This window comes from Impatiens glandulifera, chromosome 6, assembly GCF_907164915.1.
Source record: "Impatiens glandulifera chromosome 6, dImpGla2.1, whole genome shotgun sequence".
NCBI lineage: Eukaryota > Viridiplantae > Streptophyta > Magnoliopsida > Ericales > Balsaminaceae > Impatiens > Impatiens glandulifera.
Genome location: NC_061867.1, coordinates 18,928,660 through 18,946,379, shown reverse-complemented (window position 1 = coordinate 18,946,379; position 17,720 = coordinate 18,928,660).

Sequence of the window (17,720 nt, the reverse complement as noted above, 5' to 3'; positions counted from 1 at the left end):
CCGTTCTTCATTTCAGATTCAGGTGTGTTTTCGCAACTTATGTTTATCTCTATTTATCGACATAGAGTATTAAAGATTATAGAACTAAAGAATAAATATTTAGATTAAAGAATCTAACATAAGATTAATGGCACTCCCGGATTTGGTGACATCAAAATGGGTGGTGACTTGAGGCAATCCTTCACTTTTTCGAAAGCATGTTGACATGTGCTATCCCAAACGAATGCCTAATTCTTTTTTAGCAACTTAAACAATGGATCACAATTCATTGTCAACTTATTAATGAATCAACTGATGTACTGAATCTTTCCCAAAAATCCTCGAACCTCTCTTTCGCTTCATGAAGCTTGCATGGTAGTGATGGCATCAATTTTTCTAAATTCTATCTCGATGCCTCTTTGAGTGCTCAAGAAACCTAACATTTTTTCCGTTGCTATACCGAATGTGCATTTCTTGGGGTTTAATCATATTTAGAATTTCTTGATTCAATGTAGGAATTTCTCGAGGTTGATGAGGTGTCCTTCATGATCTTTGGACTTGACAATCATATCATCTACATACACTTCAATTTCCTTGTAGATCATGTAATGAAGGATCATGGTAGACGCTCTTTGATATGTGACTCCCTCATTCTTAAGACCAAAAGGCATGACCCTATAACAAAAGGTTCCGACCTCGGTTATGAACGTGGTCTTTATATTATCCTCCGACATCATTAACAATCGATTGTATTCAGAGGACCCATCCATGAATGACAATAGCCTATGACCGACTACGTGATCGACCAACACATCGATGTAAGGTAATGAAAAGTTATCTTTTGGACTTTCCCTATAAAGGTCTTGATAATCAACACATCCTCGGATTTCCTAACCTTTTTTCCACTGGAACAACGTTAGCAACCCAATCGGGGTACTCATAACCTTAAAGAATCCTGCATCCAATTGTTTATACACCACTTATTTCATTTTATCAACAATGTCCATTCTCATACGTCGAAGTTTTTGCTTGACTAGTTTGACATCGGGATAAAGCGGGATACGATGTGGATAATCTCGGGATCAATTCCTGACATATCTCAATAAGACCATGCAAAAATTTCATTGTTTGATTTTAAAAGTTTAACTAAACTTTGACGTTCGTTTTCGTTTAAGCTTTGTTCGATTAAAACAATTTGAGGGTCTTTCGTCGTGTGTAAATTGACTTCAATGGTTTTTTTAGCTGAAGAGACAACTTCTTTTTCATTTGTTAAATAATCTTTCATTGTAAAAAATATTTCTTATTCATAAGATGATGCATTAGAACAAAACTTATACTTATAAATAAATTATTCATTAATAAAAGCGTCATTATCGGTTACAAGTTCATGATTAGAAAGAGGTAGAGAGGAATGGTTTTTTTAATAAAGCGACCTAAGACAATCTCTTCTAAAACTATCCCTCCTTTCTCTAAAATATGGGCCTTATTAACGCAGGATATTCTCTTAGACGCATAAGGATCTTCTTTGTCGTCTAAAACATATGAATCGGTGAGTATTAATATTGATGGGGTTTGCCCTCAAGCGCCTTAGAGTGAATGACACTGATTTGGCTTGTTGAAGCGAGGGTCGATCCAAAATTACAATGTACAGGGATTGCATGTCAATCACACATAAATAAATCTTGTAAGGCACACCTTTCATTTTGATGGTTATTCTAAAGTTTCCCATGACTTCCCTTTTCGAACTGTTAAATCCACATACGTAAAGGTCTGAATGAGTGATTCCATCCTTTTGAACTCCAATACACTTTAACGTCCTCCAAGGACAAAAATTTCAATTCGTTGTCAATTAGAGCCATCGTAATTGTATTTCCTTTAGTGTGGATTAAGATGTACAATGCTTTAGCGTGACTTGATCCGAACATTGGTAAATCACTATCTTCGAAGCCGACATTAGACATTCCGCATTATTGGTGATCATGACAACTAATTCATCTGGAGTCGTGTTTGCTGATATATTCACCTTGCTCAACTCTGTAAGGACTGCTCGATGATGCTTTATTTAATACAAGAGTATCTCCCAAATAGAGACGTTGGCGTTTGTCTTCTTCAAATGTCCCAATAAAGTATCACCTACATTTGTGGCCATTGGCTATAATGTTTTCGTCCTTTTGGTTGTGTCTTTCATGCCCCCTCCTTGGCTGATGTTTAGGATAGGCTTCAAGAACGTTGGTTGGAAGTCTAATCCGTTTCTGGTTACGTTTACTTCGTCGACTTTCACTTTTTCTTTCTTAGCTACAGTTAGAATATGTTTCGTCGTTCTCAGTCGACTCTTTTCCTTTTTTATAGTTCAACCACTTCTACATACTCTCTTTAGAAATCGAATATATTTTGTTATCGTATTTCCACCAATTTTGGATCATCTCTTTGACCACTTGATCGGTTTCTACTACGTCTTTCCAAAAGTTTTGGCTTGTCTAATTCATTAAGTCCTTACTTATGTTTTCTACTTTTGAATAATCCCAACTCATGGAATCAACTATCTAAACAACCTCTTCTTCGTACTTCCAAAAGAACTGACTTCATCCTTCCAATACTTGTTCAACTTTCTCGTCTTCTTCTTCAAAATTCCAGAAATTTATCATTGCTATCATCGGATCATCGATGGTTAGACCCAACAAGAATTCTTTGATAAACGCTTGATCGTCAATTTAGATCATATGGACCTAGTGATTTGGTAGTGGGTTCTTCTTCACTTTTGGCTTGGGAATGATGTTGTTGTCGATTAAGTATTAGATTTTCTCTTTCAACTTGAAACAATGATCGATATGGTGGCCCTTCATCTGATAGTATTCATAGAAGGTGATCTCAAATTTCTTTAAATACGTTTGATATTTTCTAGGTTCCAATGGTACTATCAAATTCATTTTCTTCATCATTTCTAAAGTTCGACTTGGCATCATGCCCAATTCATCATATTCTCTTGGCCTCCTTTTTAAATAAATGACAACTCTTGTATTTTACTACTTGCCTCTCCCTTTACTATTACTTGGTTGCTCATTGCCTTGGGTTCTTCTACCCATGCATTTTCCATATAGTGAATATTTTCTCTTGTTTTCTTAACGAATTTTTTGGAGCATTAAAGAGTTTCACTTCTTTGGAGAACACACTATCAAGATTCTTTCCCGCCTTCATCAACTTTCTCAAGCTTTAGAAATTCTTAATAGCCAACTGTATACTATAATTTTGGTTGAGATTTTCGATGATCATGTCCACTTACTTTTTCTTAGTAGGGAGAGAATTGATGCCTGACGCAATCTCAATCCATCTAGTAGCTTACTTGGTGAACTATTCGTTCTCCCCTTGCTTGACATGTTTTAATCATGTTTGTGTTGTCCAAGCTCGGGTGCATGCTGAACCTATCGATGAATTTTGTTATTTTTGGAACAATTAGAATCCCTCATCGGAAGATGATGGGAGTGAAAAAAGTTTCTTAGTATATAAAAGAAACTATATTCACAATTAGAATAAATCCCACATCGGAAGATGATGAGAGTTGAGGAAGTTTCTTAGTGTATAAAAGAAAATCTCCCCTCTTTGGTTTATTGCACCCAATATTTGTATCTCTTCTTCCTTATTAATTGATAATCTTAATGCTCGGAGACGTAGGCAACATTTTGGCCGAACTCAGTTATCAAATTCTGTTAGTGTTCTTTCGTTTATTTTTTCTTCTTTTGTGTTTCTGTCAGGGTTTTTCCCAACAAGTGGTATCAGAGCCGAAGGTTCGTCCTTGGCATGGTGGAGTCTTCAAAAGGGGCGTCAACTCCTTCGTCATCCTGGACGAGGACACCGATGTCGAATTTGAAGTTTGCGGTGGAAATTTTTGATGAAACTGGGCATTTCGGCATGTGGAAAGGTGAGGTTCTAGATTGTCTTTTTAAGAAGGGTCTAGATGCTATTATTGAGGTCGGAAAGCTAGATGGTATAGAAGAAAAAGAGTGGAGTATCATGAATCGGTTGGCGTGCGGAAAAATTCGATCGTGCCTGTCTAGAGAGCAAAAGTATGCTGTGAAGAATGAAACTTCTGAAATTTCTGCACAAAAACTGTGGCAAGCATTGGAGGATAAATTTCTGAAGAAGAGTGGTCAGAATAAGCTCTTTATGAAGAAGCGGTTGTTCCGGTTTGATTACCAATTAGGTACTACTATGAATGAACATATTACTAATTTTAATGAATTGGTAGCAGATCTGTTAAAGCTTGATGTTAAGTTTAAGGATGGAGATCTTGCTTTGATGTTGCTATCGTCCCTTCCTGATGAATTTGAACACTTAGAAACAACGTTACTTCATGGGAAGGAAAATGTTTCTCTTGATGATGTAAGTTCTGCTTTATATAGTCATGAATTGAAAAAGCATGATAAAAGGAAAAACAAAGTAGGTACAGCAGATGAAGCATTGATGGTCAGGGGCCGTCAGCAGAGCAAATCAAAAGGGAAAGTAAAAAGATCTGAAAGTAGAGTTGCCTTAAGATGAATGTGCTTTCTGTCTTGAGAAAGGACATTGGAAGACTAACTGTCCAAAGTTGAAGAAGAAAGAGAAAGATTCTGAAGATGCAAATGTTGCAGAAAACAAAGGTGATGCAGATTCAGAATACTCTTTATCGATGTCACACACAACATCACATCCTGGTGCGTGGATATTGGACTCAGCCTGCACTTATCATATGACATCAGTTCGAAAGTGGTTCTTTGACTTTAAGGAGCTGGATGGTGTAGTTGTGTACATGGGAGATGTTAATACATGTAAAATAAAAGGGATAGGTTCAATCAAACTGAGAAATGAAGACGGATCCACCAGAATTATCAGAGATGTTCGGTACATACCGAATATGAAAAAGAATCTCATTTCTTTGGGGGCCTTAGAGTCAAAAGGCCTACATGTGAAATTGGAAAATGAAATTCTTAAGGTAATCTCTAGAGCGCTAGTGATGTTGAAAGCTACCAGGAAGAGTAATAATTTGTATTACTATCAAGGTAGTACAGTTAATGGGACAGCATGTGTATCAATTTCTGGGAGTAGTAAGGAATTAGAGGCAACAAAATTATGGCATATGCGATTGGGGCATGCTAGTGAGAAATCTATGCAAACTCTTGTCAAACAAGGATTATTGAAAGGTAGAAAAATGTTTGTAAGTTAGATTTTTGTGAACATTGTATTCTGGAAAAACTAAGGCGAGTAAAATTTGGCACTACTATCTATAACACCAATGGTATTTTGGATTATGTGCACTCAGATGTCTGGGGAACTGGCAAGACTCCTTCACTTGGAGGTAGACATTATTTTGTTACTTTTATTGATTATTTTTCCAGAAGAGTATGGGTGTTTACTATGAAGAATAAATGTGAAGTGTTTGAGATTTTTCTTAAATGTAAAACTAAAGTTGAAGATTTAAGCTTTATAATTTATTTAATATATTAATTATTTATAGATTTAAGATTTAAAGAATTATAATTAGTTAAGGAATTAATTATATACCTTAGTTATTATAATTAATTAAAGAGTTTAAGATAATAAGAAATATTTGGTTGATATTAAAATCACAATAATTTGTTTTGTGTCATAGGCATATAAAATTTTTGTGATTTTGATACATAAAACAATATTTGGATTTTTAGTATTAATAACACCTCCAAATTTTGGTATAATTTTAGGCCCACTTAAATTTGTAATTATGCGGTTGTTAATCGGTCCAAAGGAATGTTAATAATTGGTCGGATTGCAAATTTAAATAATGTACAAATTATCAATTTATAACATATATTTGTTTTATAAGATTAATAAGGTTGTGTTTGTAACTATGCGGTTATTGTTCAGACAAAATGAAGTTTAATAAATCAGAGTTACACACTTGAAGTATATACATAAGTTATTAATTTACTTAATCAATTAACTGAAGCAATGTTCTGCCAAAGTAGGCTTTCTTATGTAGGTTAATTTATTTTTATAAATTAAGAAGGTGGTGTATATGTAATTCATGCGGTATTTAATCCACCCTAGAGGAAGATAAAACACATAGAAAGCTTCCTCTCATTATTTAGAACTCTTCTAAACCCCTAAGATGCCCTAATTATCAAGCTTTTTACAAGAAAAAAATGGATTCCACCAATTTCGAACTAAATTCGAATTATGAGCTTTTGAACCACTTCTCTAGACTTGTTAAAACTAATATGCGGCTAAAAAAAGCAATCTAGTCTAGTTCTAAACTAGTGACCAAAATGAAAACTGATACTACAATTAAAAAAAATTACACGATAACGATTTTAAAATACTCCTTATAACATTTAGAAGTTGTTTTGAACGCTTATTGGGTTGTCATTCCTGAGTTAGAGCTAAAGAACAACAATCCATCTTGAAAAAATTAAATTCAAATTGATTTTTTGTTTATTGAAAATGAATGGATCAAATATAATTCGATAGAAAGCTTTTAAATGATGTAAGGAATGATTTCCAATCAACAAATTGAAAAACAACGTAGTGTATAAGAATACACAAACTTAGATGTATAAAATTTAATTTTTGTTTGAAACATGTATTATAAGAAGATTGATAATATTTTTTTAGAACGATGCGTCCCGCTTCTCATTCGGGGTGTAACTATGAGTTAAAACATAGCCTACAAACACACGTAATCAATTAACTAGGCGAACGAAACTTGTCGTCAGAACGACAGAACCTTAACGGAGTGTGAGAATATTCACTTATAGTTCCCACTAGGCTTGAAGAGGGGATAGAAATTGAAAGTTACAACTAGTTTGGATAACTTCTATCAACTATAAGATCCTCTAATCAACTCTTTCAAAAAAAAAAATAAACCCGACATCATCTTAAAGTCTTCAATTTTGGTCAAAATTCATTAATGATCGATAACTTCATACACACGAAAGTCACCTTTTTTATCTTCAAAATGCCTCTTAGGGGTAGGAGAAATTATCACACTATCTTTGTGATCATATCAGTTTTTAATTTATTGAATTTTAGAGTAAGGGAATGTTGGAATTTTTAGGGTCACTTGTATAATAAATAATTGTGCATATGTCATATTTAATATAAGCCAAAATAATGTGATCTAATGTGAAATTAAGTTTATGGCTTATGGGTGTATTTGTCATGAATATAAAGTGAGGATACTTAAGTGACATTTCTAATTTTATGAAGGGGCTAAATTAGAAATTGTTAAACCATAATAACTAACTTATTGTTGGTTATATGTAATGGTAATGGTCCATAATAACTAACTTATTGTTGGTTATATGTAATAAGTAATGTCAATTCTTATTTGCGTACTCATCAACAGATAGAGAAAACTATTGACTTATTCATCAAATGGAAGAACCATTCCACATAAAGAAAGTTAAAATAGAGAGATTAAAGACTTTTTCTATTAGAAGGAAAGAGAAGATTCATGCAATTAATTAAGGTACGCTTCTGCCGACATTTTAATTTCTCACACATTAAATTAGGATCTACTTAGAATAATTCTAACAATTGGTATCAGAGCCATCCTAATTTAATTATGTGAGAAAATTATATTGGTGTAGATATATATGCATGCAATTCATATTAAAAGCATGTTATTAGGAATATATATATATATATTAATTTGTGATAATTTCAAATAAATTTGGTATAAAGATATAAAGATTTATCATAAATTTATGAAGATTAAGATTCTCTCATCGGTTAAGTTCCTATATACTACATATGTATATATGGATATTTAGATTCTATCGGTTAAGTTCCTATATATGGATATTTAAGATTCTCTTGGTAAGTCTCGAGGAACGATTATATATCAATTAAGATTAATTAAGATTGACCGATAGATTTAAGATATATTATAATTATCTATTTTGACTAGTTATTATATTATTAAGGTAAGATCCCTAAATTTAGGGATATTTGGATTCTCTTTTGGGATGATATATGCATTCATTTATGAATTTATAGATAATTTCAAAGCATGTATGTTATTCTGATTATATATATATATGCTTGAATTATTTATAAATTATTTAAAAACATGTTAGGGATTAAATAATATATAATATATATTATAAATCAAAAGAGAATTAAGGAATAATGTTTAAGGTTATATATATATATATATATATATATATATATATATATATATATATATATATATATATATATATATATATAAATAATAAAAAATTTAATTATATCTTTTATTTTTTATTTTAGAATTAAAAGATTAAGGTTAATGATTATTAATAAATGAATAATTGGATTTCAGCCATAAGAATAGTTGAAATTTGGTTAAATAAATCTTAAAGATTTATACTTTTATTTTATTAATATAAAATATTACAAATTTCAAATTTAAGAAGTAAGATTTGACTTACTGTATAAATTTATTTTTTATAATAAAATAAATTATATTTTCTTTGGAAAATCATATATTATTGATTTGGGTTATACAATAATATAACATTTAAATTCAAATTAATGATATTATTGTTCATTTATTTGGATTGTATTGATTGATACAAATAATCACCAAAGTGACAATGTTTGTTGAAATTAATTCAAGAACATTTTGAATGGTAGTATTGTGTAATTCATGTGATTATATTATTTGGCCCAAAGGCTGATAATTAATTGACGGAGTTGCATTAATACTTGTGATGATAAACATGTAATAATTATAAAGTCTTATTTATGTGAATAATTAATCTATCTAAAGATGGATTGATTATTTGACATGTCTTATTATTAAGGTTTGATCATTACACCAAAATACTATTAGCAATTAATATTATTGTCCAAAGACTTGATATTAATGTTGCATTAAGTATTTTGAGATGGGATAAATCATTATTTGAATTTAATTGTTACTTAAGTTTATAAATGTGAGCAACTATTTTATTAAATATTTTAAGTGATTAAGGGCTATAACTTTTTATTATGTCAAGATAAAGATAGTATTTTTTTAGACGAGAATGTAATATTTTTTTGAGGATATTGAGTTCGAGGGGAGAAATGATTGTGTTTTTAAAAATGATTTAGATCAATAATTCCTATTGTGGAAGATTTGATTTATATCTCAAGTGTTTTTGACATTGATAAGAATTTTATTGATATTGATGATAATGTTCAAAAATCAAGAGTAACAAGATAATATTGATCAAATTCATTAAGTACAAACTCAACAACCTCAAAATCAAGTGTCTTTATGACAATCCAGTTTAATTGAATTACTCTTTAAGGACAATTTATAGTACTCGTTGCATATTTTGATATGGAGCTTCACCATAATAGATGTTAAGGGGGGTTTTCAATAGAGACATTGAAAAACAATTTAATGCAATGAGAAAACTTTGTGTTGAGAAACCAAATTAATATGGTTTGCAAATTAAAGACTTAAAGAAGCGTCTCGTTAGTGATACCATAAGTTTCACAAAATAACAATTCCCTCTTTTAGTTTTGAGGTCAATTTAATTTATTATTTGTGTATCACAAGTTCAGTGGGAGTAAATGTTTATTTATGGTTTTATATATGGGTGACATTTTATTTGTCACAAACTTTGCTTGACATTAAGTAGCCCAATTGTTATGAAATATTTGAAAAGAATTAAGAATTAAATGCTCACATATAAGAAGTCGGAAAGTCTTAAGATCATTGAGTATTCTGACTTCAATATTAGGAGATGCCAAAATAGTATGAAATCTACTTTGGATAATATTTTTCGCTATTTGGTTTTGTCGTTTCTTAAAGAAGTGTCAAACAAACACTTATGGCGTCATCCACTATTGCAGTGAAATTTATGACATGTTACTAGGCATCAAATTAAGTGATTTTGACATCAAGTTTATTTTATGAAAGAAATGATACAAAGTGGATAGATTTCTATAAAATATATATGTACAAACTCTATGGTTATGAACCTCATGGAAATAAGTTTATCATCTAATGTCTTTCATGAGGATATTGCTCGTCTGAGTGTTATAGAGATCAACGATCTCTAACTTCAGTGGGAGTTTGTAATTTTGACATCTTCCAGTTTAATTATTTTATAGATATTTATAAAGTTTTATTCTGATCAGAACTTAAGTATTATTCATTTCATTACACTTTGTATAATTATGTTTAAAGTATGATCTCACTAAAGTTAAGTAGGACTAGTTGAAAATTGACATGAAAATATCACCTTGCATGGAATTTTCATTCCTCACATTCATGATATGATTTGTCAATTAATTGTATTGATTTATGTGATTATTGTTGGGTCTAGTTGTGCTTAAATACAAAGACGAGCTCTTTGGTCCTATATTGATATGTTTAATTGATAAAATTGTTTATACAACATATGATTGAGATGACATAAAACTCCAGGCGCATTATGGTTGATACATTTATTTTTGTACATACGTGACCTAGTGGGAGATTGTTGGAATTTTTAAGGTCACTTGTATAATAAATAATTGTGCATATGTCATATTTAATATAAGCCAAAATAATGTGATCTAATGTGAAATTAAGTTTATGGCTTATGGGTGTATTTGTCATGAATATAAAGTGAGGATACTTAAGTGACATTTCTAATTTTATGAAGGGGCTAAATTAGAAATTGTCAAACCATAATAACTAACTTATTGTTGGTTATATGTAATGGTAATGCTCCCCATTTGAAGTAGCGGAAATTCTTCTTTGCGTCCCCATCAATATAGAGAGAAAACTATTGACTTACTCATCAAATGGAAGAACCATTCCACATAAAGAAAGTCTAAAGATAGAGAGATTAAAGACTTTTTCTATTACAAGGAAAGAGAAGATTCATGCAATTAATTAAGGTACGCTTCTGCCACATTTAGATTTTAATTTCTCACACATTAAATTATGATCTAATTAGGATAATTCTAACAGGGAAAAGTTACATTTTTGGCTACCTTATCCAAATGAGACCGTTGAATTAGAAGACAAAGCAACGTTTATGGAATCTCCATACACGCGATGGGCAATGTTAGGATATTTTCAATGATCTCACGGTGTTTCGATGGCCCGCTTACGCACATGGGCCTAGGCTTTCTTGGGTTTGCGCCTAGGCTACGGTTTGGCCCTTCACATTGGGTTGTGGCCTGGACTAATTTCTGCCTAAACTAGGTTGCGACCTTTTAATATATATATATATATATGTTAGATAAATTCATACCGGTTCGAATAAACCTAACTTAAACAAACTTCCCATGCAGGAACAAGAAACCGGACCGAATGAACAAAAGAAAACCAACTGAAGAAACCGAACCGGTCAAGTTACCATACCGATCAAGAGTATTCGGTACGTGACCGCACAGAGAAAGGATCGGCCAAAGCTCAAAAGCCAGATCCATCAAACAGCCGATCATCTACAAGGCAAGCATAACCGGAAGAAGTCCGGTTACTTCACTACCAAAAGACATTCGGCCAAGTCAAGAGGCCGACTAGTACAAGAAGACACTTTGGGTATCTGTTGAGAATGATACCAAAGGAACAGACTGAATACTTCCATATCCATGCAAGTCTGAGGAAAAACTGTAGGCTGCAGAAAACAGTACTACCGGATCCTCCTACTTCGGGATAAGCCAGAAAGGAAATCTTCAAAGTACAGACAACTGTCCAAGCAGACAGTGCCTACATTGAGTAAAAGACAAACCCAGCAGGTTTGTCGTACAGACCGGCAGGTCTGAAACAGGATACCAGGTCTGAGATTGACCGTCAGGTCTGAGGAGATGACCGGCAGGTCTGAGACACTGAATCACTGCACCTCTGATCAGCCAATCAGATTCAAGGCTTTGAAATATGACCGTTGGCATATTTCACCTATAAAAGGAGGCAGTTGCAGAAGAGTAAATGCGGGACAACAAGTTACAAAGTGAGACATTAAGTGAGACAAGTGAAGCGTTGAGAGCATTTACTACAAGTGATAACAGTGTGGTATTCTAAGAAAGCCTGAGTGCTAAATTCTAAGTGTGTTCTACAATTTCGGTGTGAATTGTAAGAGTGTTATCGAGCAGAAAATAAGTCTCGATCGGATTGTATTTGTATTCCTTAGTGAATATCCTTCTCGCGGTTTCGAGAGGAAGGGGTGACGTAGGAGTTTTATCTCCGAACATCCATAAAATCTGTTGTGTTATTTACTTTCTGTTGGCTTCATTACAAAACCGACTCTATACTAACCATACCGAATATCCAGATAACCGAAACCGACCCACCATTCTTCAAATCTCCATCATCCGAAACCGACTCCGCCTATCATACACGTGTACCGCTTCAACCTGAAAGCAAACCTCTTCCGCGCTTGAACCTAGTTCAAGGGTTTGTGACAGGTTGTGTAGTATTGAAACCCCGGTGTTAATCTCTAACCGGATTAACCACCACCCTACGAGTGAGAACCGCTAACCGGTCCAACCCCCGGTCCACCAGCGGCGACCTAGATCCTAACAATTGGTATCAGAGCAGTTAGTTTCAATACTCAAGCAAACATGTATCAAGATAGGCCTCCAATGCTAGAAGGTGAAGACTTCGCCAACTGGAAGGCACGGATGTATCTACATCTAATCACCTTGGACGATGAGATGGAGTCCATTCTGACCGAAGGACCGATAGTTATCAACAAGGAAAGAAAGGAATGGACGGCTGACGATAGAAGGAGAAACAATCTGGACAACCATGCAAGAAACCGGATCTCTAACAGCGTGGACAGAAACACATATTGCAAGATTAGAGACTGCAAAACCGGAAAGGAGACATGGGACACCGTTATCCAGATCTTTGAAGGAAATGAAAGAACAAAAGAAAACAAGATAATGGTGGCCACCCAGAAGTTTGAAAGTTTGAAAATGAAACCAGGAGAGACAATGAAGGAATACAGTGACCGGTTCACTGGTGTGTTAGATGAGCTTGCAACACTTGGAAAGAAGTACGACAACAAAGAGGTTATCATGAAAGCACTGAGATCTCTTCCAAGTGCGTGGGATATAAAGACAATGGTAATGAGGGAATCAAACTGCCTAAATAAGATGAAGCTGCACGATGTCTTCGAAGATCTAAAGGCATATGAGTTTGAAATGAGGTCCAGAACTGAAGAAGAAGTCTCGGCCTCAACCTCAACCAGAGCATTGATCACACCTATGGAACCGGTTGCCCCTGCTCCTGCACCTATCAGAACGGCCGAACAGTTTACTGAGGATGCCATGGCCATGCTCGCACAAAAGTTTGGAAGGTTCATGAAAAGGAACCAACCAACGAACTACAACTACGGCGACAAATCCAATGTAAGATGTTATAATTGTAATTGTTTGGGTCATTTTAAATGGGAATGCAGGAAACCAAAGAGGGACACTCGGAGACCGGATAACCAAGACAGCCGGAACAACTACCAACAAACCAGTGAAGGAAGTGAGGTACCGAAAGCATTAATAGCCGACGATGGTGGAAGTCTGTGGGCTCGCAGTGACAGCGACGATGAGCTCATGTGCCTTATGGCCAATGAGGAACAGGTATTCGACTCCCCCTATGACGAATTTACTAAAGATGAGCTATATGAAGCGTTAAATGACATGGTAGAAGAATATAAGAACCTATTAACCATGTTACCTAAACACCTCAACATCAAGACCGATCCTATAGTACCGATCCCAATAGAACCAGAGGTATCTGTCATAACCGAACCAGAAGTCATACAACCTGATGATACTCACACCCTAGAAACCGAGTTAGATCCCAAGATCGAACAACCTAGTGAACCGACTAGAGAGCTAACCGAGGAAGAGAATGCCCGATTCCGATATACAATGGCCGCCTATAAGAGATCCAGTGATATAGTAAAGGATATGAATAAACACTATAGGCATCCTCGTTGTAAGCGTGGTCTAGGATACACAGGGAATAGCTCTAAAGACCGAAAATCTATAGAGAAATCAAGACTCACAAAAGAAAACCTCCCATTTATTAAATTCCTTAAGAGCACCTGGACAGCCGAAGAAGAGGAAACCGCATACTATAGGGAAGAGAAGCTAAAATACGATTATGTTGGCCCAACCGATTCATGGCTTGACCTTGAGAAAAGAAAAGCCGAAATCCTCAAATATAAGAAAGACTTCCCTGAACCGCGTAGGTCAAACCACAGATTACCAAACCAAAGACGACCACCATTTAGGACATCTGATGGAAAACCGAAATACACCAGACCGAGTGCCAAAAGGACAATTAAGACCCTAGCAAAGAAAACTGTCCGGTTCATCAAGGTTTGGGTACCTAAGGGACTAATCGCATGTGGACCCAAGTAAATGTGGGTACCAAACATTTGTAAATATGTACATTTTGCAGGATCCAAAGAAACGGCTAGGAAACTCCGAATGGTTCCTGGACAGCGGTTGCTCCAGGCACATGACCGGAAATAACAATTTGCTAACCGACATCAGACCTGTAACCGGTGCTCTAATTACCTTCGGTGACAACTCGAAAGGTAAAACCGTGGGCAAGGGTAAGATTGTTCAAGGTAATCTAACCATTGATAATGTACTTTTAGTTGAAAACCTAAAGTTCAATCTGCTTAGCATTAGTCAGATGTGTGATGCTGGATATACTGTAGAATTCCTTAAACATGCATGCTTAGTCAAGAACTCTCAAGGCATCACACTACTAACCGGAAATAGGATAGGTAACATATATAAGGTAGACTGGAAAACTAAAGTAGAACATCCTATATGCATGATAGCTAAGACCGATCAAACCTGGTTGTGGCACAAGAGATTAAACCATCTAAACATGAAAACCTTAAACTACATTCGCGGTAAAAAGCTAGTTGAAGGTATTCCTGATATGGTGTTTAACCAGGATAAGGTCTGTTCAGCATGTCAAATGGGTAAACAGACTAGATCATCTTTTAAGAGTAAAGGAAATATTCAATCTAGTCGGTGTTTAGATCTTCTTCATATGGACCTATTTGGACCGATTCAGGTCGTCAGCCTAGGAGGCATGTTATATACCATGGTAGTTATAGATGATTATTCCAGATTTACATGGGTAATATTTCTACCATCTAAACGTGAAACCGCATCTAATTTGATCACTCTTCTCAAACGTTTGCAAAATGAAAAATCTGTTCGCATTAATAGCATTCGTAGTGATAGAGGTACCGAATTTACTAATAGTACCTTAACTGCTTATCTTGATGAATCCGGCATTAGACACGAGTTGTCTAGTGCTAGGACTCCTCAACAGAATGGCCTGGCCGAGAGAAGAAACCGGACTCTCAAGGAAGCCGCACGGTCCATGATAGCCGACTCCGGCATTGCTCAGAAATTCTGGGCTGAGGCTATCAACACTGCATGCTATACACAAAACCGCTCTTTGATAAACAAATTTCACAACAAAACACCATATGAGGTTTATTTCAACAGAGTTCCTAAACTTAAATACCTCAGAATTTTCGGTTGTAAATGTTACATTCATATAAATGGTAAAACCCAACTCACCGCTTTTGATGCAAAGACCGATACCGGCATCATGCTAGGTTACTCGGCAGTGAGTAAAGCGTATAGAGTGTATAATGATAGAACTGCAACCATGGAGGAAACACTTCACGTTGTTTTCGATGAATCGGTTGAAAGCAATTCTGCCTCGTGCTTTGATCTACACAACAGATTGGAAAATAATAATATCCATTCTGACAGTGAAGATGAGACTCCGGTCTTCAGGCGGTTTGTCCATGACCTAATGGGTAACATTGATACCCAGCCGGATCAAGCTGTTCCACAACAGGAAGCTGACACTTCGGTTCAATCCGAAGAAGTCGGTCGGTCTGACAATCTCGTTCAGCCTACCGACAAGTCTAGCCTTGATCAATCAAACGGCAACCTGGTAGACATCCCTGAGCTGAATCTCAGAAGAAACAGTAAACATCCTCCTGAGCAAATTATAGGTGACCCTTCAGAACCTGTTCGAACTAGGCGTCAACATCTGGAGGAATATTTTAATTCCGCCTTCATATCCCAGATTGAGCCGAAAAGAATAGATGAAGCATTGTCAGATCCGGACTGGATCTTGGGAATGCAAGAAGAGCTAAACCAGTTCGAGAGTAGTAAAGTCTGGTACTTAGTTCCCAGACCGAAAGATAAATCGGTCATAGGAACAAGATGGGTATTTAGAAATAAACTCAATGAGGACGGTCTGGTCACGAGGAACAAAGCCAGATTAGTAGCTCAAGGCTACAAACAGGAAGAAGGCATTGACTTTGAAGAGTCATTTGCTCCTGTAGCCAGAATAGAAGCTATTAGGATTTTTCTAGCTTTTGCGGCTTTCAAAAACTTCAAAGTTTTTCAAATGGATGTTAAAAGTGCATTTCTGAACGGTGATCTACGTGAAGAAGTGTACGTTGAACAACCACCCGGTTTCAAAAATGCTGCATTTCCAAATCATGTATACCGGATGAACAAAGCTTTATACGGTCTGAAGCAAGCACCTAGAGCCTGGTATGATACATTAACCGCATTCTTATTAGAGCATGACTTTACCATTGGTTCGGTGGACAAAACTTTGTTTAAATTTGAAAAGAAGGAACATATCCTGCTTGTTCAAATTTATGTAGATGATATTATTTTCGGTTCCACCGACCCCAATCTTTGTGACAAATTTTCGAAAATGATGACTGACAAATTTGCAATGAGTATGATGGGAGAATTGAGTTTCTTCCTAGGTCTTCAGGTTAAACAATTCAAGGAAGGAACCTTCATCAGCCAACCGAAATATACCAAGGAGCTGCTAAAGAAATTCGGTATGGACACATGCTCCTCGGCGGCTACTCCAATGAGTTCATCCATCAAACTGGACAGGGACGATGAGGGTCAATCGGTAGATCAGATTGCATACCGAGGCATGATCGGTTCCCTACTGTATCTAACAGCGAGTAGACCGGACATCCTGTTTGCAGTTGGCGTGTGTGGAAGATTCCAAGCAAATCCAAAGCAATCCCACTACACAGCCGCAAAGAGGATACTGAAGTATCTGAAGGGCACTCCTGATGTCGGTCTGTGGTACCCAAAGGACTCGTCCTTTAATCTAACAAGTTATTCAGACGCAGATTATGCAGGGTGCAAGATCGATAGGAAAAGCACCAGTGGAACATGTCAGTTCCTAGGTGACCGACTGGTGTCATGGCACAGCAAGAAGCAGACATCGGTGGCTACATCAACCGCGGAGGCTGAATACTTGGCGGCCGGAAGTTGCTGCTCTCAACTTCTGTGGATCCAACAGCAGCTGAAGGACTTCGGTATCACAGCTGAGGAGTCACCGATATTCTGTGACAACACAAGTGCCATTGCAATTACCTACAACCCGGTTCTCCACTCCAGAACCAAGCACATCGACATCAGACATCACTTCATTCGAGAGCATGTCACACTGAAGCATATCCGGCTGGAATACGTATCGACCGATCAGCAAGTAGCCGATATCTTTACGAAGCCGCTGCAGGAAGCTAAGTTTTCTCAATTTAGACTTACTCTCGGATTAACCGATATTAGCCAAATCCTTCCAAAGGATACCTAAAGGAAATCGGTTCAGACAGACAAACCGATAACTCTTCCTAAGATGTTGAACTTCAAATTTTCGGGATGCTTGTGGAAGAACCGCCCAGTTTATCAAAGAGAGTAAACCGACCGGCTACTTGGTGCATGCACCA